The sequence below is a fragment of the Halichoerus grypus genome, chromosome 5 (assembly GCF_964656455.1).
Source record: "Halichoerus grypus chromosome 5, mHalGry1.hap1.1, whole genome shotgun sequence".
In the NCBI taxonomy this organism is placed as follows: Eukaryota; Metazoa; Chordata; class Mammalia; order Carnivora; family Phocidae; genus Halichoerus; species Halichoerus grypus.
This window is the reverse complement of record NC_135716.1, coordinates 88799221-88826986: the sequence shown is the minus strand read 5'-3', so window position 1 is coordinate 88826986 and position 27766 is coordinate 88799221. Positions and strand designations below refer to the sequence as shown.

At 40.9% G+C, this 27766-nt stretch overlaps 1 long non-coding RNA gene across 3 annotated transcripts in view; it reads left to right on the top strand.

The window, feature by feature from the left end:
* LOC118534327 (uncharacterized) overlaps nucleotides 1–27378 on the top strand; it is a 65339-nt gene extending 37961 nt beyond the window's left edge. For all 3 annotated transcript variants that reach the window (XR_013447950.1, XR_004916610.2, XR_004916609.2), the window contains exons 3-4: nucleotides 24214–24480; nucleotides 25090–27378. This is a non-coding gene — a long non-coding RNA (uncharacterized LOC118534327). The remainder of the gene's footprint in view (nucleotides 1–24213; nucleotides 24481–25089) is intronic.
* The last annotated feature ends 388 nt before the right edge of the window (nucleotides 27379–27766 follow it).

The window sequence follows — 27766 nt, the reverse complement described above, 5'->3', positions numbered from 1 at the left end:
TATTTAAAAATTATATTTAAACTTTCATAAGTTATGCCCATTTCTTGGTAATTTTTTTTCATTGCTATGATAAACTAAGATCTTCCATTATCTCTTCTAATTATGTGTGTGTGTGCTTTTGCTTTCTGCTGATTGCAAAATTTTGTAATCATCAGGCATATTCCCAAATCCTCTTCTGTTCTGTTCTTCTGTTCCGTTTCTCTTAAAGGTTCTTTTAGGCCAGAGTTTCTCAACCCTGTTCTATTGACATTTTGGTCCAGATAATTCTTTATTGTTGGGGTGCTGGGGGTGGGGAGGGAGGTATTATCCTGTGCATTGAAGGATGTTTAGCTGCATTCCTCATCTCTACTGGTGATGGTTGGTGGATTGCCTCTGATTAAGCACCATTGTTCTAGTCCTTAATCTAGGAAAGGTCTTCATTATTCTCACCCACTCCCAGCCCACTGCTCTATTAGGCACTGTTGGGTCTAATCACGAGAGTGGAAATAGCTAGAGCCCAATGTTCTCTTATGAGACCAAACTGTCTAGAAATAGCCATGGAAGTGATAGTTGTTCATAGTTTATGGCCAAACTACATGTGGAAGTCAGACAAATCTCACGAATTTAAGTTAAAAGTAACACAAAGAGGGAGGCAGAATCTACACTTCTGTATCACACAGCTTTGATCTCAAGTGCATGGTGTTTGGCACATTCTCTAGCTGTTTTGTTTGTTTGTTTGTTTTTTAAGATTTTATTTATCCATTCATGAGAGACAGAGAGAGAGAGAGGCAGAGGCAGAGGGAGAAGCAGGCTCCCCACAGAGCAGGGAGCCTGATGCGGGGCTTGATCCCAGGACCCCAGGACCACGACCCCATCCAAAGGCAGACACTCAACCGACTGAGCCACCCAGGCGCCCTCTCTAGCTGTTAAATGTGTGGTCACTGTCTTCTCAGTTGACTTGAACCATAGCATCTCAGGCTTGAAGGGATATCATCATGTTCTTTAAGGCATGACTTTATGTCACCCTTCTACACTCTCAACTATGCCTTCCCCCTTTTGTATTTTCTACAGTGCTGGGTACATGGCAGGTGTTCAGTGAAGTTGGTATTTTGCTAATCTAATACTTTCAGCCTGACATACTTTGGGTTTTTCAGGGAAAACAATGTGGTATAGCAGGAAACATTTAATGTTGGAAATCAAAAAGATCTGCTTTCAAATCCTAGCTAAGAGTCATTAGATTATAAGCCATATATACAAATTACCTAACCTGTGTGAATGGCACCTGCAAAACAATTATAAATATACTAGCACTGTAGGGTTGCAGTGGACATTGGATCAGATCAAATATACAATGCACAAGAGCATAGCAAGATCACAATACATTTTTAATCCTCAGTTAAAACTCAGGCAATCTATATGTGATCACTGTTATCATCTTCATTATTATTATGTGAATACAAGTTTTTAATCTGGAGAATCAAAACTAAAACAATCAGATATTTCTGTAAGCAACATTCCTATCATGTCTTATTTATTGGAGATAAAAATTTTTTTTTAAACTATAGCACCTAGCATTCCCAGGTAGTCTCACATCCAAATACTAACCAGGTCTGACCCTGCATAGCTTCTAAGATTGGGTGTATTCATGGGGTATGGCCATAGACCTGGAGGTAGATTTTTTGAGAACCTAAATATTCTGGGCCTTATGGTTAAATCAGTCAGCATTATGGGTGTTCTATGGAGTTCACTGTTGACTTTAGAATAGCATATGATACAAAGGGGAAAACTTTGTTCTTAATCATGTTTTCTATGAAGCGAAGCAGAGTTTAACAATAGCATTGTTTAGCTGAGCTTGCATCATCTTTTGTTAAAGACTTTTCAAGTTTTGGCATGTCATACACATGTAGAAACATACATAGAACTTAAATGTACTGTATACAAAGAAGAAAATAATGGGTAACCTCTGTGCAGATTAAGAAATAGCACATTTCCAGCCCTCAGAACAGTCCTTGTTTCTCTTTACGGTTTTACCACCTATGAATATGTCCCTTACAAATATAGTTTAGGATTTATTCTGTCCTATTTTAAAGTTTACATAAATGTAATTATTTTTTGTGTCTGACTTCTTTAGGTTTGTCTATATAATTTTTTTCCTGTATAATATTCCGTTTTATGAAGGTAACATAATTTGTTCACCTATTCTATTGTTGATGGACAGGTGAGTTATTTTAACCTGGGGGCAAATATGAGTCATGTTGCTGTGAGCATTCTTGTACATGTATTGTAGTTGACAAGTGCAGGAGTTGCTCGAGCTTAGGTACCCAGAAGTAGAATTCTGGGCCATGGGGTATGTATAACTACAAATTTAACAACAATTTTCAAAAGAGGTTGTGCTAATCTATACTCTGACTAACTGAGAATTCTAGTGGCTCCACACTCTTGCCACACCGGACATTACCGGACTTAATCAATTCTATGAACCTGGTAAGTCTGGGGTGGAATTTTGTTGTAGTTTTAATTTGCATTTCCTTGAGGTTGAGAGCCTGAGAATATGCTAATTGGCCAATTAAAAATGTCCTCTTTTGTGACTTGTGTCTTTAAGTCTTTTGGCTCTATCCCTGCTAGACTGATTTTGTTTTTTACTTATCTATTTGTATGAATTCTTTTATATTCTGGATACTCTTCATTTGCCAGTTAGATGTGCTGCAAATATATCCTCAAATTCTGCGATTTGGTCTTGCCCTCTCTTTGTGTTTTTTTTTATTAAAGATTTTTTCAGAGTCCATCGTCTCTCATGGTTTTTCTCCCCCTCCGATTTCCCCCCCTTCATTCTTCCCCTCCTGCTACATTCTTCTTCTTCTTTTTTTCTTTCTTAACAAATATTGCATTATTTGTTTCAGAGGTACAGATCTGAGATTCAACAGTCTTGCACAATTCACAGCGCTTACCAGAGCACGAAACTGAGGGTTCTAGAGGGGAGGCGGGTGGGAGGATGGGTTAGCCTGGTGATGGGTATTGAGGAGGGCACGTTCTGCATGGAGCACTGGATGTTATGCACAAACAATGAATCATGGAACACTATATCTAAAACTAATGATGTAATGTATGGGGATTAACATAACAATAAAAAAATTTTTAAAAATTAAAAAAAAAGATTTTTATTTATTTATTTGACAGAGAGAGACCCAGCAAGAGAGGAAACACAAGCAGGGGGAGTGGGAGAGGGAGAAGCAGGCTTCCCGCTGAGCAGGGAGCCTGATGCGGGGCTCGATCCCAGGACCCTGGGGTCATGACCTGAGCCGAAGGCAGACGCTTAAGGACTGAGCCACCCAGGCGCCCCTTCTTTGTGGTTTTTATTGATGAACAAAGTGCTTAAGTTAAATGTAGTCAATTTATTAATCTTTTCCTTTTATGATTAGTGTTTTTATGTCATGTTTAATAAATAATTCTCATTATGAAGATCAGGAAGATATTCTCCTATACTCTTTTCTAAAAGCTTAAATATTTTGCCTTTTATATTCAGGTTTATAAATTGACTTTTGGTATTGTTTGAGGGAGTGATCCAGTTTCATTTTCCTCTCCCTTCCCCACTAGATGCATATTGAATTGCCCCAGCACCATTTATGAAAAGATTATACTTTCCCCACTGACCTGCAGTCCTGCTTCTGTCACATGTCAAATTCCTATATATAAATGATATTTTGGGGGCTCTCTAAAAGAATTTTTGTGTATTGATTTTGTATTCAGCAACTTTTTAAAATTCTTATTAAATATCATTACCTGCAGATAATTTTGGTTTTTCTACATATATAATATCATCTTCCAATAATGCATTTTGGCTTTTTGTTTTTTTTACCAATCCTTTTACCTATTATTTCTGTTTCCTGCCTTATTGTACTAGTTAAGACCTCTAACACAATGCTAAAAGAAAGTAGAAGATAGAAATTTTGGACATCTTGCTTGTTACTTACCTCAAAGGAGAAGCTTTTAATTTATACATAATTAAAATAATTTCACCATTATGTGTGATGTTGATGTATATTTCTTTGTCACATTAAAGATTTCCTTTTTACCATGAGTGGATATTGAATGTTGCCAAATACCTTTTCTTCATCTATTAAGATGATAACTCACAGAACAAAATGTATGTGCCTGGTACTAAGAACATAAGACAAAATAAGATATGGGACCTAGCATCAGTGAGCCCAGAGTTTAGTGGGGAGATGGGCATGTTAACAAGTAATTTAAATGAACTGTGACAAACATTACAATAGATAGATATATACAATGTCAGGTTGATACAGAAGTAGGAAATGATTAAAAATGAATCAGAAACCTTCATAGAGAAGATGCCATTTGATCTGATTTTAAAATATCAGGAATTTTCCAGCCATAAAAAGAATGGAAGCAATTCATGGCAGAAGAAATAATATGTGCAAAGGTCTAGTGGTATGAAACATGAGGATATGCGCTTGGTGGCAGGGATGTAGTTCTAAGAACCTGCAACTTAGTTTACAGGGACTGATAGGAGGTGAGGCTGGACAGTTATGTAGAAGCATATCATTAAATTCCTTAAATGATAAGCTACAGAGGTTGGAGTTTTGGTGTCATTATTGGCCATAAAGAGCAATCAAGAGGCTTTAAATATGGAAGTAAAAGGACAGATTTTTGCTTTAGAATAATTAAGTATCAATGTGAAGTGTATCTTGGAAGTGAGACAGACTGAAAGCAGGAAGATAATTATGATGTTACTGTCATGTTATAGTGTAGACAGAAAATTTGAAATGAGGCAAGTGGGTAAGAAGGAGAGGGATGATATTAAAAAAATGACTGTGGTTTCTATTTGAGTGACCTAGTAGATAATAAATACAAGGATAAGGAAGACTAAACATTCACACTGGGGGGAGCCAGCTTCCATGTCATGAGGACACCCAGTTAGTCTACAGAGAAGAAACTGAGGTCTCCTGTCAGTAGACAGCAAGGAACAAGACCTGGCAACAACTTTCTGAGTGAACTTGAAGGAGATCCCCCTCTAGAGAGGCCCACAGAGACTGTGGCCCCTGCCAACAGCTTGCCTGCCACCTCATGAGATCTGGAACCTCTCCTATAAGCCACTATGCATCTTTGACCCAGAGAAGCCCTGAGATAGTAGGTGTTTGTCGTTCATTTTAAACTGCTAAATTTTGGGGGTAATCTGCAGTATAGCAATATAACTATACAACATATTTTTCTCACTTTTCCAAATGAAAAAGATTGTTCATTTTTTCCTACTGATTTTAAGAATCTTTGTAATTTTAGGGGCACCTGGGTGGCTCAGTCAGTAAGCATCTGCCTTCAGCTCAAGTCATGCTCTCAGGGTCCTGGGATTGAGCCCCTCATCAGGCTCCCTGCTCGCCGGGAGCCTACTTCTCCCTCTCCTCCCTCCTTGTGCTCTCTCTCTCTCAAATAAATAAAATCTTAAAAAAAAAGAATCTTTGTAATTTAAGAAGGTTAGCTTTAACTCTCAAATGCACTGTTCATATTTTCAACCCACTTTGTTATGTGTCTTTTAAAACTTCTGTTCAGGTTTTATTCCAAGCAACTTTTAATTTTCATGTCACATGGGGCAGTCTTTTTTCCTCTTTGGCTTTTCTGTTTTATTTCATGTATTAAAATACATGCATAATTTCAAAATTATTTTTTAAGAAATCAATCATGCTTACTTCTATTGCTATGTCTTTCAGTTCACTAAGACTTTCTTCTGCAGTGTCTAATCTGCTGTCATTTCCATCCGATGTATTTTTCACTTCAGACATTATAGTTTTCACCCCTAGAAATTTGAGCTGGGTCTTTTTTATAGTTTTCAAGTCTATACTTGGAATGCTTAATCTTTCCTTCAGCTTCTTATCTTATTCATTTCTGGATCTGTTTCTATGGACCGACTTTTCTTCTCATTATGGGTCATGTTTTCCTACTTCATTGCATGCCTGGTAAATTTTTTTTATTGGATGCCACACATTGTGAATTTCACCTTGTTGGATGCTGATTATTTTGACATATTCCAGTAACTATTCTTGAGTTTTGTTCTAGGACACAGTTAAGTTACTTGGAAAATACTGATCCATTTAGAGCTTATTGTTAAGCTTTGTTAGGTAGGACCAAAACAGCATTCAGCCTAGAGCTAATTTTTCTCCATAATAAGGCAAACTCTTCTGAGTACTTTACCTGATGCCCTGTGAGTTTTGAGGTTTTTCACTGTGGTTGTTGGCAACAGGAATGGTTTCCAGCCTTTGTGATCCATTGTTCTCTCTAGACCTTTCACATGGTTGTTTTCCCAGTCTCTGAGGCTTCTACTAGTTCACTCACACACATTTACTGAGCAGTACTGACCTGAATACTGCCAGGGGATCCTCTGAAGACCTCCGAGCTCTTTCCCTGTGTGCAGCTCTTTTCTCTCTAGTGGCTTCAGTGACCTTGGTCTTCCTGGACTCCCAGCTCCATCTCTTCAGTTTAGAAAGATCACTGGACCGGGGCGCCTGGGTGGCTCAGTCGTTAAGCGTCTGCCTTCGGCTCAGGTCATGATCCCAGGGTCCTGGGATCGAGCCCCACATCGGGCTCCCTGCTCGGCGGGAAGCCTGCTTCTCCCTCTCCCACTCCCCCTGCTTGTGTTCCCTCTCTCGCTGTGTCTCTCTCTGTCAAATAAATAAATAAAATCTTAAAAAAAAAAAAAAAAAAGAAAAAGAAAGATCACTGGACTATCCCTGGTTTCCCCTTCTCTATAGTGTGCCTTGAAACTCTCTCTAGGCATGGAGGTCGGCAATCCTGTCATCTGTGTCCATCTTTCAGGGACTATTGTCCTTTGTTGCTTGATGTCCAATGTTTTAAAATCATGTTGCTTGTGTCTTATTTTTCAGTTATTTCAGGATTTAAGGTAACATTGCTGTTATTCCTCATGTTCTTCTAAATCTTTTGTTTTATACGTTTACATCTTTAATCCATCTGGAATTTATTTTTGATGAGAGAAATATACTTTTAATATTTTTCCAATGGTTAGCCAGTTGCCCAACATCATATTTTGAATTCTTCCCTTCTCTTCTCACCCAGTTTGAAATGTCACCTTTATCAGAAGCCAAAATTTCATAGATATTTGAGTCTGTTTCTGAACTCTTTATTCCATACCTTTGGTTTTTCCTTTTTTATTAAGTAACAAACCTTTTTATTTACTGAAGTTTCAAGATATATTGCATTATCTCATAAAGTTAATTATCTCTCATTTCTTTTTATTTTCAAGATCTCTGTGAATATCCACACATTTTTTCCTGCATTTTAACATTTCTAAAACATTATTTTAATATCATTTTCAATTTCCTTCTCATATATCATGGATGTTATTTATTGAGATTGTATTAAATTTAGAGGACTTAGACAAATTTGAAGGTGGCAAAGAGAAGCGTTCGGAGAGTTCTAGCTCAATGACTTCCATTTTCATGGTGAAGAAAGAGGCAGAGACACGCTGATTGTGAGTAGGTTAGGGTGAGACACAGACTAATGGAAAATGACAAAAGTTTAAGTGAATCATATGTGCTATAATGAGTGGGGTCATCGGATCCCAGATAAGGAAAGCACTAGTGGGTATGCAAAACATTGACTGAATATCACAGCATTAAAAATAAAGAGTCATCAATGGGTATCTGTACTTCCATATTTCCTTTCTCTGAAAATACAAAACATGCCACTAAGGAGTCCTGGAATCAGTATTTGTTATTACCAAACCATGGCACTCCTAAACAAATCTCTAGTCATCTGATTTTTTTTTTTTTTTTTGAAAGTGCATGTCTCTCTAGTTCACTGTCATATCACCAGTGCCTAATATACTGTCTTTCCAGAGTTGGCACTGAATAAATACTAGGGGGTGAGTTAGTTAACTTCTGAATGGCTCCTCTGACTTCTGCTTAAGGTGCTATGTTGCTATCTTTGCCTGTGTGCCTTCAGATTCAAGATAGTCTTTATCCAGCCAAAAATTGGAATGGCCGGTTCTCCAATTTCCTGGAAATGGGGAACTTATGATGGATTTCTTCTGTTTACAAACTGGCACAGAGTCTTAAACTGTTGTTTGAGAAAGGTCTTCTTCACTCTTAAATTTCTTAAATCTTCTTTCCAAATTACCCAAGTTGTTCATGTAAGTAGGTTCATGGGAAAATTAAGATAAAGCAGCGTTCAAAGCAAAAATACCTTATTTCTTTCAACTATCCAGAGGCATTCATTTCAAAAATAGTGATAAAGAAAAGAAGGAGTCCACTTTGTATTAATGTGTGATTCTACTTAATTTCACCCTTAGTGAATTGCACACTCCAGTATTTGAACCACTCAATGGTTTTGAAAAAGTAGACTCTCTTAGTTTAGTTTTCTAATAATTGTCTCTTGGATTACATGTAAACAAGCATATGGTTTAGATTGGTGTAATACCTTCACTCTAAAACACCTCGAGGTAATTTCTGGTGGAGAAAAACTGGGTGCTTGGGTTTCAGGGCTTTATTTTTCTGATAAAAGATAGATTTTGAGCACTCAAGCAGTCTTCGTGGAGACTCTTCACAGGAAAAGGAAAATTTTGAAAATTCAGAACCCAGTTAGATGTTTCAAGTGTTAGACTGATGTGAACTTTTGTAGACCAAGTAGATTCACTTGGAACCTGCTTCCTCCATGTTAACTTTTGTTTTATTATTTTATTTTAAGGGACGCAAGGCTTGAAGTGCTTTAATAGCCCCTTAGGGACTGTTTGGCTATTACATAACCCATAAAAAAACAATATTTGGATGATTTAAAGGGAAATGAATCAGAAATTTAAAGGTTCAATTTTCTTCATATGACACAAGATTTTTCTCCCCAGAGTCAATAAAAATGGTCCTGAGGGTAAAACAGATCTTGGATTTTATTGACACAGAATTATTATATATGAATGTGCAGATAGTTATGTCTACTCTAAAATACTTTTATTTAAAAATATTTAGACAATCAATCTTATATTTTTCTATGGATTAACAAGGGATCTAACAACTTTCCCAATTTCTGCAGAAAAGATAATTTTCTTGCATCAAACCTGGTCGATTAAATTCTGTAGGTTCCGAAAAGTCAGAGCCAGATGGAAATGTGATCTCAGTTCTCCAGGGGATGTTTTCATGGAGTTTCCCTCAAAAGTTATTTTAGGCTTCTCAGTTACACTCAAAGTGGGTGATGGTGGCATGGTCCAGAGTGTCCATGTTAACTGGTTGGCAATATTTTAAATTTGGTTATTTCTCATACATTTAATGTTTACATCTTCTTACATTTAAGCAAGATTTTCATTTAGTCACTGGACTTGGGAGACATAAGCATTTCTATGTGGGTTAAGAAATGGCTTCCTCCTCCACTGATGTAAAGGAAATGGGAGTCAGCAAACCTAATTTTTTCTCCCTGTTCTGCCATTACCTCCATGAGGGACACTGGGCAAAGTCCATCATGTTTTAAGCCCCAGTCTCCTCATCTGTAAATGAGGGTGGTTAGATGATCTCTAGCACGGATGATACACAATTTTGATACATAATAATTATTCATTAAATGGTAACATTTGCTTTTATTGATGAACTTGTTTCATGGTGAATATTGAAATATCTTAATTTTAGATTCCTAAAGAGCTTAGAAGTTGACTCAAAAGTCTTGGACTTGCATGTTGTCTCACTGTTTACTAGCTGTGTAATCTTAGGGAAATTTCTGCATTTTTTAAAGACTCAATTTCTTCATCTGTAAAATGGGAATAAAGGTAATACTATTAGGCACAGGGTTTTTTTTGTTGTTGTTGTTGCAAATAATAGAATCCGCTCTGGTCAGTTTAGGCAGAAAAATCATTTGTACAAATATTAAGCAACTCCCAGAATCCTCTGGAGGGCAAGAAAACCAGACTTAGAAATGATGAGGCCAGAAACAACACCAAATCAGACTACAGAATTTGCTCCAGTGAAAACACCATTGCTGCCAACACTTGGCAACCACTCTGTTTCTTGGAGAGACACTGTAGCTTGCATTGATAATGCTTGGTCCTGGATGCCAGGAGCTCAGCCATTGAACCCCTGTGGTCATGTTCAGCTGGGATGGATGCCATTCATGTCTACCTCCATGTAGCTTTAGCTTCCAAGCTGAGGTCTCACGTGGGTGTTTCTGACTGGCAACACCTAATTCACATGTCTGATGTCAGCAACAAGGGAGCCTGGGACAGTAACTTCCGGCTCTGCCTTGGGGTTTACAATGTAGGAAACTCCTCAAAACCCAGAAAAGATGTTCAGAAGAAATTCAACTACTCTATCAAGGAGAAAAACAATGCCCCAGGTAAGAAACTCTGCACTAAATGAATAGTGACTACTATCTTTTAAAGCTTATGCTGTTCAAAGAAAGATAATGTAGATGAAGCATGTAAATGAAAACTGCCAGGAAATCTAGCTACATGTGCTTTCTTTTAAAATTCTGTGTGTAGGGTGCCTGGGTGGCTCAGTTGGTTAAGCAACTGCCTTCAGCTCAGGTCATGATCCTGGAGTCCCGGCATCGAGTCCCACATCAAGCTCCCTGCTCAGCAGGGAGTCTGCTTCTCCCTCTGACCCTCCCCCCTCTCATGTGCTCTCTCTCTCCTCTCATCCTCTCTCTCAAATAAATAAATAAAATCTTTAAAAAAAAATAAAAAAATAAAAAAAAAATAAAATTCTGTGTGTACACACACACACATACACAATTGTGAAATATATTATTATAAAAAATTCATGAAGGAGAGAAAAATTATAGGGAAGAAATAATTATCATCCAATAGTCCTACCTGCAGATAACAATTTTTATCATTTTGGTTCAAAACCCATCCATCCAGCTAATGTAGTTATAATTATATAATATATATTATACATATTTATCTATATCATGCATATATACACACAAATTTGTATGAATACCCACATGATAACATATGATTTTATACCCAGTTAGAAGAATTAAATATATTATAGGTATCTTTCCATACTAATAAATATTGATCAGCATCATTATTTTTTTAACGCTGCATGTCATGATGCCTTAAATTAAATTATACAATAATTTTTCCAGTAATCACCCATGCAGGGGTAATTTCCAAATTTTTGCTTTTATCAAGAGAGTTATGGTGAACATGGGTATAGCCAAATACATTTGTGGAGTAATTCCTTAAGATGAATTTAAAGAAATAGAATTGCTATTTAAATATACAGTTGAGTGGTGCACCTGGGTGGCTCAGTCAGTTAAGCATCCGACTCTTGATTTTGGCTCAAGTCATGATGTCAGGGTCATGAGATCAAGCCCCAAGTCCGGGCTCCACGCTGGGTATGGAGCCTGCTTAAGATTCTTTCTCTCCCTCTGCCTCTCCCCGCCATACCCCTGTTCACTTGCCCTTTCTCTCTCTAAAAAAAAGTATATACAGTTGAAAAGACTTCTGATACATTCAATAAAATTGGCTTCAGAAAATTGGTAACAATTTATGTGTGCAACATTTGAGTGTGAATTTCCCCACATTATCATAACACTTGTATATCAACTGTTTCTTTTTTTAGTCAATTTGTTAGGAGAAAAATATCTCATTAATGTTTAACTTGCATTTCTTAGTTTACAACTTAAATATATTTCAAATATATTTATTTTTCACTTACATTTCTTTTTTTGTGAAATGTGTGTTTATGTCCTTCATTCACTAATAGATTGATTTTTAAATTCTTTTATTGTTTTTTACTGGTTTTCGGGGCTCTCTCTATACAAAGATATTAAATTTTTGTGTCTTCCCAATGCCTTTCCCAAGATGTCATTGCCTTTCATTAGAATTGAGGTGAAACATACATAGTAAAGTGCACAAATCTGAAGTTTACAACTTGGTATGTATATATCACGTAGCAATCACCTAGATCTAGAAAAATAACATTTCAAGCACCTAAGAAGCCTGCTTCACTTTCTGTCCCAGTCACTATTCCCCCTCCCAGGAGTAACCCCTATTTTGACACCATAGATGTCATAGATTGCCTATTCTTGAACTTCATATAAATGGAATCCTATGTGGGAAGAAGTTTCTGGCTTCTTCTATTTATTATTATGTCCATGAGAGTCATCCACATTGATTCAGGTCAAGTAGTTCATTTTTCTGAACCACAATTTATTCAACGGTAAAATGAGGATAATAATAGTATTTATGTGGTAGTCATGGAGATAAATGAGTTAATGTAAGTAATTAAGTTATGCTTCAGTTAAGAAGTTAATGCAAATACCAGAACAGTGTTTGTCCTGTGGTAACTGTTGATACTTAATACATGGTAGCTGCTAGTATTACACTGCTGGATTAGATCTGTTAATTTTTTATTTAAAGTTTTTATATCAATATTCATAAATGAGTTCAGTCATGCTTTAGCATTTGTGCATGCATGTGCTAGTCTTGTACTGTTTGAATATTGGGTTATGCTAATCAATGGTATCTTCAGCTACCTGCATGTTCTTCAAGAAGTTGTGGAATGAACCTTTACTGCTCACATCCATGCACCATTCCTACCAAATCTGCTTCTCAGAGACATCTCAGAGCTGCTGTCTTTTCTCCATCACCACCTTCTCTGCTCTAGCCCATGCCTCCATTGTCACCTAATGGGTCTTCCCCTTTCTAAGCATGTGCTCCTTCCCATGGCACGTAGGATCCTCAACAGGGTCTACCTGGTTCTTCACATTATGGTCCTGCCTACCCCTCCGTCCCTGGCTTGTCCCCATCACCCTCATTCTCTGGACACACTCCCTGCCCAGTTTCGTGCTCTCTGCGCCTGGCCTGGCCAATCCCTACTTACACTTTCTGACGGAAATCCTTCCTGATGTGGCAATATCACATAGACCTCCCTATGTAATCACTTGTCTTGCCTTTTTCTTTTCTTTCTTATCACTCACAACATGTGTACTTATACATATATTTGTATGTTTGTCTAATATCTGTCTCTTGGCTCTATGAGGTACTTTTATTTGCCACTTTATCTGGCATAATGCTTTGCACATAAGAATTGCTCAATAAATAAATTGAATGAATGGCTCCCAGTCTAGTGGTGGAGACAAATATGTATGCCTAGCAATGAGAAGAAAAGCCAAACAGATGTATGGAACTAGATGCCAGGGGCACAGAGGAGGAAGCAAGAAACCGTGTCCGGGGAACCCTCCCACTGGCAGGCTGCCTGTAGACAGAGTTGCTCATTGACTTACTAACTTCCCCTGGAATGCTCTTCTCTCATAGTTGACATGTTGATGGCACTATATTACCACAGGGAAGGAATTGGTTCCAAGCCAGATATTAGAAGCACAAGTCCCAAGGGACTCAAGGAAGCAAAAATTTGTCTGAGCTCTTGGCTCACACACAGAGCACAATGGTAGCTCTGAAAAGGGCAGAAGTCCTCTGCACCCACAAGCCCTGTTTATTTTCTCCTCTAGCAGCAGGGGTAGCATAGGTCAGCCGAAATGGTGCATCTTGATGAATATTTATTGACCCAAAATGTCACGCTGACAGACATGTGGACAGGCAGACACAGAGGCCTCACTTCTCTGCTCCCAAGGTTGTGACACAGCTGACATTTCCCTGCACGGGTCCTGACTTCTCCAGCTGCTCCTGGGGATGCTGGGGTCTGGCTGTTGGGGGTCAACACAGATACTGTGCCCTGTGCTTGCCGTGCTGCTGCCCAGGCCTCTACTAAATGGTGGTCTCAAGACACTTCCCATTCTCCCGACCCACACACACTCTCACCTAGCCAGTCTCTTTTCCAATCCTTTCTCTACGGGCTCTTCCATCTCCTTAATTGCATTGCAAGAGTTGCAGGTGGTCAAATTAATTGTGCAATTTACAGAGGGAAGTCCTGGGTGACACCAAGGACTTTATGGTAGAGAAATGGGTTCTGCTTTCCCTATAAAAAGTAATTGTGTTGTCATAAATGTGACTTTTGCTCCCTTATTCTTAATCTTTTCCTCTTCATTTTCTGGGTTTTCTTTCCATCTCTCCCATCATAGCTGACTTCATTTAATCAATTTAATGTTTATTTTAGAAACATTTTATTGTTAGAATCCAAGTAACAGAAAACCATAAAAAGCAAATGGACAGGTTAAAATAATTCTTTTAAGGCTAGCACTCTTGCAAAGCACCTGTCCATGAGAAGAGAATTTTTCTAGTCATCCTCAGAAGCCCCCAGTATGCTCCCGTCTCTTCCCGCCAGAATAACCACTATCCTAACTTATGAAAACTACTTCCCACTTTTCTTTATAGTCTTTACACCCAAGTGTATTAGCAATCAGTCTGCATTATCCCTTCTCCCTGGTAACCACTAATCTACTTTCTCTCTGTGTTTTCCTACTGTGGACATTTTATACAATACATGAACTTTTGTATCTGGCTTCTTTCACTTATGTTTTCAAGGTTCATCCATGATGTGGCAGGTATTAATACTTCATTCCTTTTATGGCTGAATAATATTTCATTGTATGGATATAGAACATTTTATCTACTCAACAGTTGATGAACATTTGGTTTCATTCCACCTTTTGGTTATTATGAATAGCGCTTCTATGAATGTTTGTGTACAAGTTTTTGTGTACACATACGTTTTCAATTCTTTTGGTGTGTACTCAGTGGAATTTCTGGGTCATATAAGTCTATGTTTCATTTTTAAGGAACGGCTGAATTGTTTTTCAAAGAAGCTGCACCATTTTATGTTCCAACTAGCAGTATACAAGGGTTCCAGTTTCTCCAGATTCTTATCAACACTTGTGATGTTCTGTCTTTTTTGTTTTAGCCATCCTAGTGAGTGTGAAGTGGTATCTCACTGTGGTTTTGATTTGCATGTCCCCAATGACATGTTGAGCGTGTTTTCATGTATTTATTGACCACTTACATAACTTCTTTGGAAAAATTTTTTTAAATATATGTTCCTAGAGAGGTTTGTTTTTGGTTCTCTCTAGTTTTCTTCCTTTGCCTCTCCTCTGTCCCTTAGAATATCAGGAGAAAGTCCTAGAGTATTCTGCATACCTGCCCCTTGGTCACATCTTTGCTTAGAGAGGACTGCACAGCAGGAGACTTGGAGTGGGAGTGGGGTGGGGAAAAAGGGTAATGTTTCTGTGTGTGTGATTTGAAAAAACTTCCTAAAGGAGAGTGAAAAATATCCAATCTGTCAGTATCTATCTTTCTCTTTGGGTCCTATTTTTGAACAGTTCCTCCTTTGATATCTCTGAGAGGGTGAGGGAAGGAGAGGTCCTAGAAATCGTGTTTGTCTTATAAGAAGGAGAAAACTCAAAAGAATAATCCATGAAAATGTTGATGAGACATTCATGGCCAGGACTAGCTCCAGGTAACTCTTCCTTTTCTGCTGTACTCCTTCCTCAACTCTTCTTCCTGCTCTGGCACTGACAGGCTTAGAGCAACTCTCAAGTATCCACTCAGCAAAGAACACAATGGACTCCTTAGTCTTGAGCCATAGGGACTCCATCTTGTTCTCAAGGCAACATATGTTGTGAACGAGGCTCAGATATTTATGTGCTTCACACTGTGCTGGGTGCCGGGGCAAGGTTACAGAAATAAGTTAGTTTCTTTTTCCCTCATTTACTCAACAAACCTCTTTGAGTACCTACTATGTGCCTGACTCTGTGCTTCCCTGAAGGAGACCAGCTTGGGAAAAAATCATTCAGAACCCATCAACATTGGATGCATTCCAGTGCATGGTACCTATATGAAGTAGAGCTCCAGAAGAGAAGAGGCAGGTGTCGAGTGATGTCCCCATGAGGTACAGAGTCATGGCGGAGTGGCCAGGGGTACAGCTCCCACCACTGGCCAAAGAAGCTTGAATGAGGAGTCCATGCTCAAGGTGGGAAGGATATCAATACCATGACAGGCAGGTGGAAACAATGTTTTTGAGCTTTTGCATATTTTCCTGAACTTCCCATCTCATACCTTATAGGAGGCTATCTTATTCCATGTGCTGTATTATTTATGGAGGCAAGAAGTAAATGTGATCCATCATCAACTGCTAGGAGGGTATTACCTCTTTAAATCTAATCTCATTGAGCTCCCTGCACCTTTTATATTGCCATTTCCCTTTTAGTCATTGTCAATTAGCTCTCCATTGCTGGTTTTAGTTTTCTACGTGATAAGCAGAGGTTTTGAATCCATCTTGATTAAAGCAGCGAGGCCCCAACCCCATCCTGCCAGCTTCCTTTGAAGTTCATCAAACTCCATATTCAGATCAGCTGCCCAGGGCACAGAGAAAGATGAGCTATGAGCTGTGCAACATGAGGACGCCAGGCCAGATGCTTCAAGGCAGGCAGCTTCCTTCTGGGAATAGAATCACCAGAGAGTTCCATCTCTCTGGAACGGTTTAGGTGTGGCGGAGTGGGGAGAAAGCACAAAAATCAAAAAATGAAAAGATGATTTCTCGGGTCTCTTCCAGGCACTGTCCAAATTAGACTAGGATCTATTTGTTAAAGCTGGTGGCAGGCTTTCCAGTGCTCGGGACTGCCCAGAAATCTGGATTCTTCCAAGATGTCCCATTTGGTAAGCTGGAGGATTGGCTCATTATGTAGAGGAAATCAAGAAAGGGAAGCATGGGATATTGTTAAGTATATATCATGGTATTTTTCTCATATTTGTGTAACAATTACTCTGTCTCCAGCCCTCTTACAGACCGCCTCTTCACGTCCTCACATCTCATGTTTTTCTTTATTCTCCCTCTCTCTGTCTCTTTCTCTCCATCTCTGTCTCTCTCTGTGAAACCACCATCTCCCCCTTATTTGCCTCTTCCTCTTCCGCTTATTTTTTCTCTTTATACATATTTTCAAGTGGATGTTTGTGGCTCTGATAGTAATACATTTTAAAGAAGCCACTTTACTTTGGGGAAGAGTTCTTCATTTGTAGAATATAATGACCCTTAAATTCCCCTCTAATGCTAAAATTCTATGGTTCTCTGAAATACTTACTCTGTTCAAATAATGCATTTCCTTCTGACCCACCTAAAATCTGTGGAAATTGGCTGTATCGTAGCTGACAATCCAAGTGATAAATAAATCCCCTTTTCTTTCTCTTTGGGGATCCCTTTATTCCGCATCAGTATGAGAAAGTCAAAACATAATCTCTGACACTCCCATGCCCCCACCTACAATCCCCAAAGCCTGAGAATCATAGTGGCGTGCCTCGGCAGCAGCCGCCTCCCACATTCCATCAGGAGCTCAGGATCTGGGGAAAAGGGATAAAGACGAGGAAAACGTCAGAAAATCCAATTTTTAAAAGGGAGAATTTTTTGTGGTGTTGACCTCCCAAAGATCATTATATGTGGCTCAGATTGCATGCACTATTTTCTGTGCCATGTATTTTCAAAGTCCTTTCCCAGATAGAATATCTAAGAGAGTCCCCCCCCAAGAATGATTTTTATTTTCCATATGGTACATGCTAGTAATTCTGGCATTTGACCACATTTATGTAAACATGCAGAGATACCTATAAATTATTGGACTTATCCCAGTTTGAGTTTCCAACTATGTACTACAATCATTACAGCTGTTCTTACTTTAGCCTCAGAAGATATTTTGGTCCATTTATATGGCTGATTAGTCATTTAGACTGTAGACTACATTTATGACATGGTTTGGGGGTGGGGAACATACCAGATATTCACTGGAGACACCAAGAATCCATATTTAAGCCAAGAGTTCTTCAGACTGGTGGGGGTCCCCTAATCTGAGCTCTCACACCCTGAGTAACGATTGACTGTCAGTCACCCAGGGCCACCCCACACCTTGAGATGACTTCGGGAGAACCCGGGCTCCCCCCGCCCAACCCCTCTCCGCAGAGTATTGAGATAGAAGAGAGCGATTGGCCAGGAGAACTGAGAGCCTCACTTGTAAAAATCTGGGCCCTACCCAACAGATCTGGGACTTGTCGGGGCGGGGATGGGGGAGGGGGCTTAATTATAGCGTTGTAGGCAGCTCGGCAGTGAAGACTAAACTGAGCTTTCTCACTCAACTCCGCGCTGCTCATCCCTACCACAGGTCTCGCCACCTCGCCTAGCCCAGGCTGAGCGCAGATCCGGGGAAGGTCCTATGGATTTCCCATGGAAATCTTGGGCTCGCGCCTGGTGCCAACACCAGGGCCAGCCTGCTGGGGGCGCCCTTTATAAAGTAGCCGCTGCTCCCACTGCTATTTTGCTCGAGGACTTGGAGGAGTCAGTCCACCGTATTGTTTTTAAATAGCCATGCAGTTTATTCACAAAGCATCTTAAGTTTCAGGCACTTCTCACCACCCCTCCCCCAAAGCCCTTTTCTATGTTTTATTTAATGTTTTCTCTGAGCCTCACAATCACGAAGAAAGGTAGTCTGTATAGAGAGGTGAAAAACGATTTCCCTAAGTTTGGGTGGGACTCTGTGGTGGAGACTAGAGTAGGAGCCTAGCATCCTGATTCCTAGACCTGTGCTCTTCCTACAAAAGCTCTTTACAGTGAGGATAATAATAAACAGAAAACACTTCTGCTATCCCTTTTATTTTCTTTTCCTCTTTAAAACTCTGACATGTTTTATTTATGTCAGTTCTCCTGAGATCAGTTTTCATGAAACCCTAGTACTTTACTGGCTGTCCTCCATGCTCAAACAATGTTGGGTAGGATCTCCAGTCTTGTTCTGATTTATTCAGCAGATGGAGAGTTATTATCGATATTTCTTCAGAGTTCGAGGGGTATTTTTGGATGATAAAGTTCGTTTCCATTTATCATCATTTTATCCCCGGTGCTGGCTTTAAGGGCTCTGATTTTTCCGTGCGAATGTGAACCATGAGGTTGCATTCAACCTGGTCTGTTTTCAAAGACCGAAGAATAGAGTGCAGGATGCAGAAAATATATGGTGGCCTTCGGCAACTTGGTGGAAATTTTGACTTAAGGGAAAGCCAGTGTTGACTCGAATCTTTGTTCTTATCTCTTTAAAGCTGGAAGAGGTCATAGAAAACATTTAATAATTCTGGTGCAAGGCTTTTGTTCTCCCCAGGGCAGAAAATGAGACTCAGAGAAGTCGGGAGGCTTGTCTGAGATCACACAGCTCCCGGAAGGCGGTGCTGAGCTAACGTCAGGCCTGAGGTGTTGTCTGTGAAACCACAGGGCCTCTCAAAGACAAGGGCTGGCTACACCCGGAGAATGCTGAGGGACATTCTATGTGATTAATTCTATTCAGCCTTACAAGCACTCACTGAGGCCACCGCAGGGAAGACCAGCAGGTATTGTGTGGAACCCTACAGCCTCAGAAGGGCTGACCGGGCAAGTCGGCTTCATCCTCTCTTCTGTTCTCCTCCGAGGGGCCTGAGATCAGGCCTCCTGGGCTGTTGTTATGTCTGCATTGAAAAATCCACCCTGAGGACTAAAATCTTTAATTTGGATGGATGGGGCCCACACTTTTTCTTTCCTGCGGTAACGAAAAAGAGGGCCATGGAGAGGCTTTCCTACCCAAACCACAGGGAGATTAAAGGGCTAGGGAGGAGGGACGCATTTTGAGTGTGGAAGTCGCAGGATTCTTGGGCCCACAAAGGAGTCTTCTCATTATTAATGGTGGTTCTGCAACAGCTGTGGCTTGGAAATGGGAAAGACAGGAGGCAGGAGAGACCCATGTGTGGGTTTGTGTGGCTCTGACCACAAGCGGGTGCTTTGGACACGGTGTCCCACTGACACTCGATGCCCACGTGGGACAAGACTCCCTCCTGGCCACCTTCTTCCTCCCACAGAGGCAGGAAGCCCGGTGGGGGAGGAGCTGAAATTGCTAAGAATAGCCATGGTCTTTGGGACTTGCTCTTTTCATGGAATCAATGGAATTAGAAATGAGATATTAGCTCTAATCAGTCACACATGTTGGGTTCTCAGCCCCTAGGAAAAGAATTTCGGACTGCAGCTCCTCACCCAGTGGGGAAAATGCATCTACACCTGTGGATGTGGCGGGGCCCCTCTTCTGTCCTCTGGAGGGTCCAGGACAAAAGTACATGCTGTACTAAGTATACGCTGTCAGTCTGTCATCTGGTCTGATATGAAGTGGCCAGACTTCTGACTAAGCATCCCTTATGTGGCTTTTCAACAAGTGTAGAAGAATTTCAAGGCACACATAGATCCAGACGGAGCCAAGAAAGAGAATTCCACCCTCTCCTTTGTCTTTTTCGCTTATGTTTCTGAGCTGTGGGGCGTTTGGTAAATTAGGCACACCGTGAAAGGATGGGTTTTTGGTTTGGTTTGGTCTGACTTTTCGTTTTACAAAAATTTTAAATTACGAGAAGAGTCAAATGAGTCCCTGTGTGCCCATGATATAGATGCGGGTCATGGAGATGGTCAGCAGGTTTTCACTGAGCCTGTGAGTTCCTCAGTAAGGCCCCTGACTACCTGCATCAGAATCACCCCCAGACCCCTCCATTCGGGACCTCCAGGCAGGCTGGGACACTGCCCTGTGTGCCGTCCCCAGTACTGCTGATTGTCAATCTCCATGAACCTTCCTGTGCACCTCACAGTAGCTCAGGGATCTGTTCATTTGTCCCCGAGTTCTTTGCATCACCGAGTTCCAGGGAGTGGTCAGAATATTCTGCTCACTATACCATCTCTTTGCATTTCACCTTTGAAAAACAAACACAAACAGGGAGAACCAGCCCCTTTTCTTGTTCTGACATAACACTCTTGCACGTGGCTGCTAAGCGTGACGCTTGTTCAAACTTAACAGACCTACAAGTGAAAATAAAACCTCATGTTAAGGGTCTTGCCAAGTTTTTAATACTTACATTTAATTTATGATTCACATTCAAAGTTGGTCGTATAGCCCTGGGCCTGTGCTTAACTTAGAAATGCCCTCTGTGGATTATCTGTGTATGGGTGATGGGTGTGAATACACACACACACACACACAAAACACTAGTAGAACGTTTAAATGTCGACATTTAAGTATTCCAAAGAGAGCAAAAAGCAGAGTTAATTTTCTGGAGAGATTCTGAGTCCAAGGTCACATCTATAGTTGTCTATAGTTGGGAGTCTGCATTATGTGATTTAAAACAAAAGGAGTTGAGGAAGCCGGGGTGGGTGAAGTGGAAAAGGACAGGGTTGGGTGGTCAGGGAACAAAAGACAGATTAGGTGATAGCGCGTTCAAATCCCAGTGAGATAGCAGAGTCGTGGCCGAGTAAGAGATTGCAGCCCTCCCCACAGGCTCCCCCATATCAGTACACGCTTTTCATACGTATCTGCATTCCTCACCACACCGTGCTCAGGACCACGTAGAGCAGGTGCCTGGGGTTTAAATGAATGCCGCTCCTCAGCTTCGTCTGAAGGGGCCACTGGCACAGTTTCAAGGCTTAGAGAGGCCCAGAAGACCTGCAGTCCTGCCCCGGGGGGCCCACATTTGGCTCTCTCTCTGGGCTTCCATTGCTACGGCCAACATGTTTCACAACTTCAGGAACCACATTCGCTTACATAAAATAGGGCGTGAATGGGGGCCCCAGAGCTGGGTACCAGGTAGCCCCGGACACCTTCTGGAAGGACCACAGTGGCCACTATGAGCACAACCTCCGGGTTAACAGATTAGATTCGCGTATTTCACATTTGCCCTCCTATTGTTCACTCACTCACAAATGCTCCTCTTCTGCAGGATTATGCTACTTTCCCAGGGATGCCTGGGGGCCGTGTCCCACTCAGGAACTGACCCTCCTCTTCTGCCCCAGTACCTTTTATCCTCAGCCTTCCTATCCCTGTTCTTTAAATATCATAAATGCTGAGAGTATCTGGGATGCTTACAGTTGAAGACATTCACTTTATTGAGGTTCTAACAGAGGCCTTAGAGTTATGGCTCTTGGAGAAAGGAAGGATAAATATGATATTTTGGGCACACACTTTTTCAATTATGGGCAGCTCAAACCCAGTATTGCTCCTCATCCATCTCAATCTGAAGGCTGGTGGGGAGGCTGCTCCTAAACATCTTTGCACACTTAATCTCAAACCCCACTCATGCAGCTTCTAAATTTTTTAAGATTAATCAAATCTAAGCCTTGCAAAGTGCGCACTCTGATTTATATGAGTTTTGGCAAACAAGCACACCGAATAAAAAGCTTCTTAGTTGGAAATGACAGCGTTAGGGGAACAAGGGCTAGAAAACCATATAAAGGCACCCTGTTTTAATGAGCTGGTGGCAGCTCCCGAAACTCAGTTAGAGGACTCTAAACGTGCTGTTGTATTAAGGTGGGGGCCTCTAGGTAACATGGCAGGAATTGGTGTGTTCTCCTATCCTTAGATTTATTTTTGAGGTCTAGTTCCCATGAAGGAAAACCCTAGGAAGTCCGGTCTCAGAGGAAAGGACACAAAGCCATGCAAGGATCTTGTTGTAGGAGCTGGAGGTGAAGGGTGGGAAGCTGGAATCAACTCTGGCTCAAGAACTCATCTTCTAGAAAGATGCCCAACTGCCCAGTGTCCAGGGAGCAAAGGGCTCAGTGAATTTGAATTTGACTGAAGCCATTGCTATCCAAGAAGGTCTGACATAATGAATCAATATGGCAGCAGTCATATAGGATAGTAACATGTAGTTAGGACTGGCATTAGTTCATGGTTCTGAGTTACTGTTTTGTTAGAAGCATTTCCCAGCAGTTGAGTTAACTTTAATCTCAGCCTTAATCTTTAGCAAACTTAAGCTTGTCCCATAAGAGCACTGAAAGTTGTGAAGCCTTTTGGCTGACTGTGCCCTGTTCCCCTTCCAGGGGAGGGGCACTGACAGAGTCAGGCTGGCTGGCTGAGTGGGCTGGGCTCAGGGTAGAGTGCCAGCCCACGAGGGAAGTATTCAGTAGGAAACAGGCAGAAGCCCAGCCTCACAAATTGGACTGTCCGATGGGAGATGGGGGTTACTTATGGCTTGTCAGGCTCAGCACCAAGTACACCAGATACGGGGCAGATGTGTAGGAACAAGATAGGTTCCAGACCTAGCAGACAAAGGTCTGAGCCCTCCAAAAAGCATTGGTCTTTGTCAGGCTAGCCTGAAAATTGGGTGGGGCTGGGCCCTGCAGCTACCTAAGGAGGAAGAATTCTTCCTAAGACATATATCAAAGGAGGGGCGTCTGGGTGGCTCAGTCGTTAAGCGTCTGCCTTCGGCTCAGGTCATGATCCCAGGGTCCTGGGATCGAGCCCCGCATCGGGCTCCCTGCTCCTCGGGAAGCCTGCTTCTCCCTCTTCCACTCTCCCTGCTTGGGTTTCCTCTCTCGTGGTGTCTCTCTCTGTCAAATAAATAAAATCTTTAAAAAAAAAAAAGACATATATCAAAGGAGCAGTACCCTCTATGAAAACAGAAGACAGTTTAAAACTAGCACCTAGAAAATAATGATTTAAAATAAACATTTGACGGGTGCCTGGGTGGCTTAGTCGGTTAAGCATCTGCCTTCAGCTTAGGTCATGATATTAGTTTCCTGGAATGGAGCTCCGTGTCGGGCTCCCTGCTCAGAGGGGAGTCTGCTTCTCCCCTCCTGCTCCCCCTGCTTGTGCTCTCTCTCTCTCTCTCAAATAAATAAAATCTTTTTAAAAAATAAATTAAATTAAATAAACATTTGAATAATACCGGTTATGTTTTATTCTACATTTTCTTTTAGGGTATTTTGTAATAACATGCCTATATTCTTTCAACCCGTCACATGTACTGAAACTTTTCCTGGAGAAACAGCGAAATATCAGAGTAACATGTGCACCTCCTTACACAGTGAGCAGCAAGAATTCAGAGCACAGTTTAACCTTGCTTGCCAGGTGTCTGGCTTGCCTTTGTGGAGCTCATGCTCTCTGAGAAATAAGGTTAACATGCAGGAAATGATAAGGACCCATATAAGCCAGATGGTGAATGCCATAGGGATTCAAAGAAATGACTGATACATGAGGTTCACAGTCATGGGGAAAAGACATACAGGACCCAAGAACAGATAGGATACAATTTCAGGGAAAGAGTGAGGGGAGCAACCATTAAGCACAGAGCGCTTATGGGCTGGTGCATGGCTGCAGCACCCTAATGAAGTACACAAGTATTCTCCCCCTTTATAGGCGAGGAAACTGGGCACAGCCAGTTCCTGCTTTAACCCTACCATCCCTGCCTCTTGTAAGCTACCAGTAGGGTGACAACAGTGCGATACAATGGCAAGATCCAGCTCATATGTGCTTCGTTTAGTTTTGCTTTTAATTAGTAGCATCACTTGTTCTTAGGTACCTTGAGCCATCCTGGAGGAAATATTTGAACCTGGTACCCGCTAGGAGCATCGCTTCTTCCCTGGCATGTCTGGGGATTTGGGCTGGTGGGCTATAGTGCTGCCCGCCGTCCTGCACTGGACTTCGCATTCCAGAATTGGAATTGGCTCCGCATCCAGGGGCTGTTTCCCTGAGCACCTTCCATGAGGAAAGGCTTCAAAGTACCTCTGCTCTTTGACCAGAAGACACGAAACTTCAATTACCATACTTTACAATTCTCTTCACGTAAGTAGATCAGATCTTTAAAGAAGTTCAGTTTCTTGAATTTTATTGTGTGTTTACTATGAGCAAGGTACGGTAGGTGCTGTAAGGGAGACAGTGATGAGTAAGAAAAGGACTTAGGGGTAAGCAGAGTACATGGAAATAACTGTAACACGAAGCCAAACAAACAGCAGAGTGTCAGACCTGGAAGAACTGGGTTTGATTCTGGTCTTCACTACTACAGGACTTCCAGGCTGTGTGATTTTAGGTTAAGTCACTTAACTTCATGGAACTCAATTTACTAATTTGTTCAATAGGAAGAATAAGACTTTGTCTTACAGGATCGTCATGATGATTAAATTCAGTATTTTGATAGGCACATTAAAGATACAATATTATTATACAAATTTTAATACATATATTAATTATTAATAATATTAATTATTAATAATATTAATTATTAATTACCATACAAATATTAATTATTATATTCCAAATATATCAATGTTGCAATAGAAATGGTACATGTTAAAAGGAGAATGGGAGCTATCTAGTGGTAGTATCTGTTTTGGTTGTGAATGATGCACCTTCGTGTTTAGTCCTCTTCTAATAATTTCTCACTTTCTCTTTTAGGATATGGAGACTCCATGGTTGAGCATCACCTTCATACAGAGAATTAAAAATAAGCCCTCGGAAGGAAAGGCAGGGAACAGAGGTGAAGAGAGTGGAACGTTGCCATTGGTCAAATGATGGGCTGTGTTTATTTTCAATCACAAAACTATACATCCATGCTCACCCAGTGTCTGTCACATCCAGGTACTAGTCTGGGAATGTTCTAAATAAGGCAAAGCTTGGAAGTATATCTGCTCTTTGGGGAAAACGAACCCTCAAGTATTATTCCTAATTATTTTCGTCCTTTAGTCATGTCTGGTCTTCCAAATATGGGATCAGACATTTACCCACGTCTCGCTCTCCTCTTATAAACATTCATTCATTATTTTTCTTTCAGTAAATATTAATTGAGAGCTTACTATGTGCTAAGCACCATACTGGGCACTAAGCCTTCCGACATGGGTAAGACCCAGGCCCTGACCTTACACCATTGATAGTGCCAGGGAAGATGCAAACGGGCCATTTCAAAATGATGTGTTAGGTATTCCCCGAAATGAAATAAGGTGCTCTGGAGCCTCGCTTCCTCTGAGAAAGCTTTCCTTCCTTGCCCTTAGGCTGCATTACGCACTCTTTCTAAAGCAAGTCTCCAGAGCACCTTATTTTCTCAATTAAGATTTATTGAAAGAAAAAATGAATGAATAAATGTTTCTAAGAGACAAGGTGGTTATAAGTGAGCCTGCTCATATAGAAACCTGATTGTGAATGGTCTTACAGGTTTTGTACCATTTGGGGTTATTCAAAAACCAACTGATGTGTGAGCCCATTTTGTAAGAGCAGTTTTATTTTTTTATTTTTTTAAAAGATTTTATTTATTTATTTGACAGAGAGAGACACAACGAGAGAGGGAACACAAGCAGGGGGAGTGGGAGAGGGAGAAGTAGGCTCCCCACTGAGGAGGGAGCCCGATGCGGGACTCGATCCCAGGACCCTGGGATCATGACCTGAGCCGAAGGCAGACACTTAATGACTGAGCTACCCAGGCACCCCAGTAAGAGCAGTTTTAAAAATGAAACACCATAATCTTGGATTTGTCAGTGAACGGGACAACACAGACCTAGCGGAAATTTCTTTTCAGGCATTCAGGACAAGCAGAAGATTTGTCATTATAATGCCTACTGTTGATCAGATCCCTTCGATGTTTATTTTATTTATTCTTTACAATAACCCCATAGACCGGTCTTATCATCATCTCTACCTTATAGGTGGTAGGGCCCAGCCGTAGAGTGGCATTTACATGCTCCTTTAGGGTAACAACTTGTTAAATCAGATAATGAAAGGAAATAAGGAAGCAGTACTTGGCAACCGAAAGTTGAGTTTTTGTCGCATTAAGTTCTAAAAGGTCCCAATTTTTGCTTCATTCAGATATCCAGGCTTCTATTGGATTCTACTTCATACTTACATACATACAAAATAAAGAGGATTCTAATCCTAGTATCCAGGTGGATGTGGATAGTGTAATACGAAAAGTTAGTACAAACATCATAAAACATTAAGTGGAATGTTTATAGTGGGTTTAGAGGTTGATCATTCAGTTTAAGGAGACTGGCTGGAATTTGGAACTGATTTGGAACTGTTAAAATGACCAGAAGATATTCTCCCAGAACCAATTATTCTGTGGCTATCCATTTTTGGAACTTTCAACAAATTCAACTCGATAAACATTTATCACACACCTACTATGTGGCAGGTGCTGTGACAGATACTGAAGATGCAAAGATGAAAAAGCATCTGTTTCTGCCGTGTCGGAAGTTGCTCTGATCCGAAGCCGGGTGGCGGGCTCTAAGGAAGCCCAGAGGACGGAAGGAATAATGCGGCTTGGTGCGGGGCTCACAGGAAAGCTTTCTCCTTGAGGCAACCATTGAACCGGACTTTGAAAGTTTCATAGGCCTTCGCTGGACTACAAGAAAGGACACTCTTTTTTATTTTCTTTTTTTAAGATTTTATTTATTTATTTGAGAGAGAGAAAGGTCACGAGCCGGGCGGGGAGGGACAGAGGCAGAGGGAAAAGCAGGCTCCCCACAGGAGCCTGATGTGGTACTCGATCCCAGGACTCTGGGATCATGACCTGAACTGAAGGCAGACGCTTAACCAACTGAGCCACCCAGGAGCCCCTCAACTCTATTTTTAACTTGATTTTTTAAAAAATCTTGCTCTATATGTTATTAGCCTTTTAAATGTGAACCTATGCTAATGTAAGTAAATGTTTAGCTTTGTTGCTTAATAAAAGTTCTACTTTTGTGGGAAAAAAAAGGCTTATTTTAGACAAGTGTGCTGCATTCTCTCTGACTGAGTTGCTCAGGCTGAAGGGGATTCAGAGGGGTCTGGACACTGAGGCTGCAACCAGGTGGCACCTTTGTTAGTACCTTGGCGGAAAGGGAGCATCACTTTCGGAATACCGACTCATATTCATAGAACAATGGCAGACATTATCGTACCAAAATGGAAAATCCAACGCACCAACTTTATTTCCAGGGTGAATTTTGAGTATATGGAACCCTTGCCAGCTGTGGAGAAATGGAAAGTGCATTGAACTTGGAGGCAGAGGATTGGGTTGCCTGTGGCTGCCACTTACTTGCTGTGTGATCTTGTGCAAACCATTTAACTTCTCTCAGCTCAGTGTTCTCATTGATAAAATCAT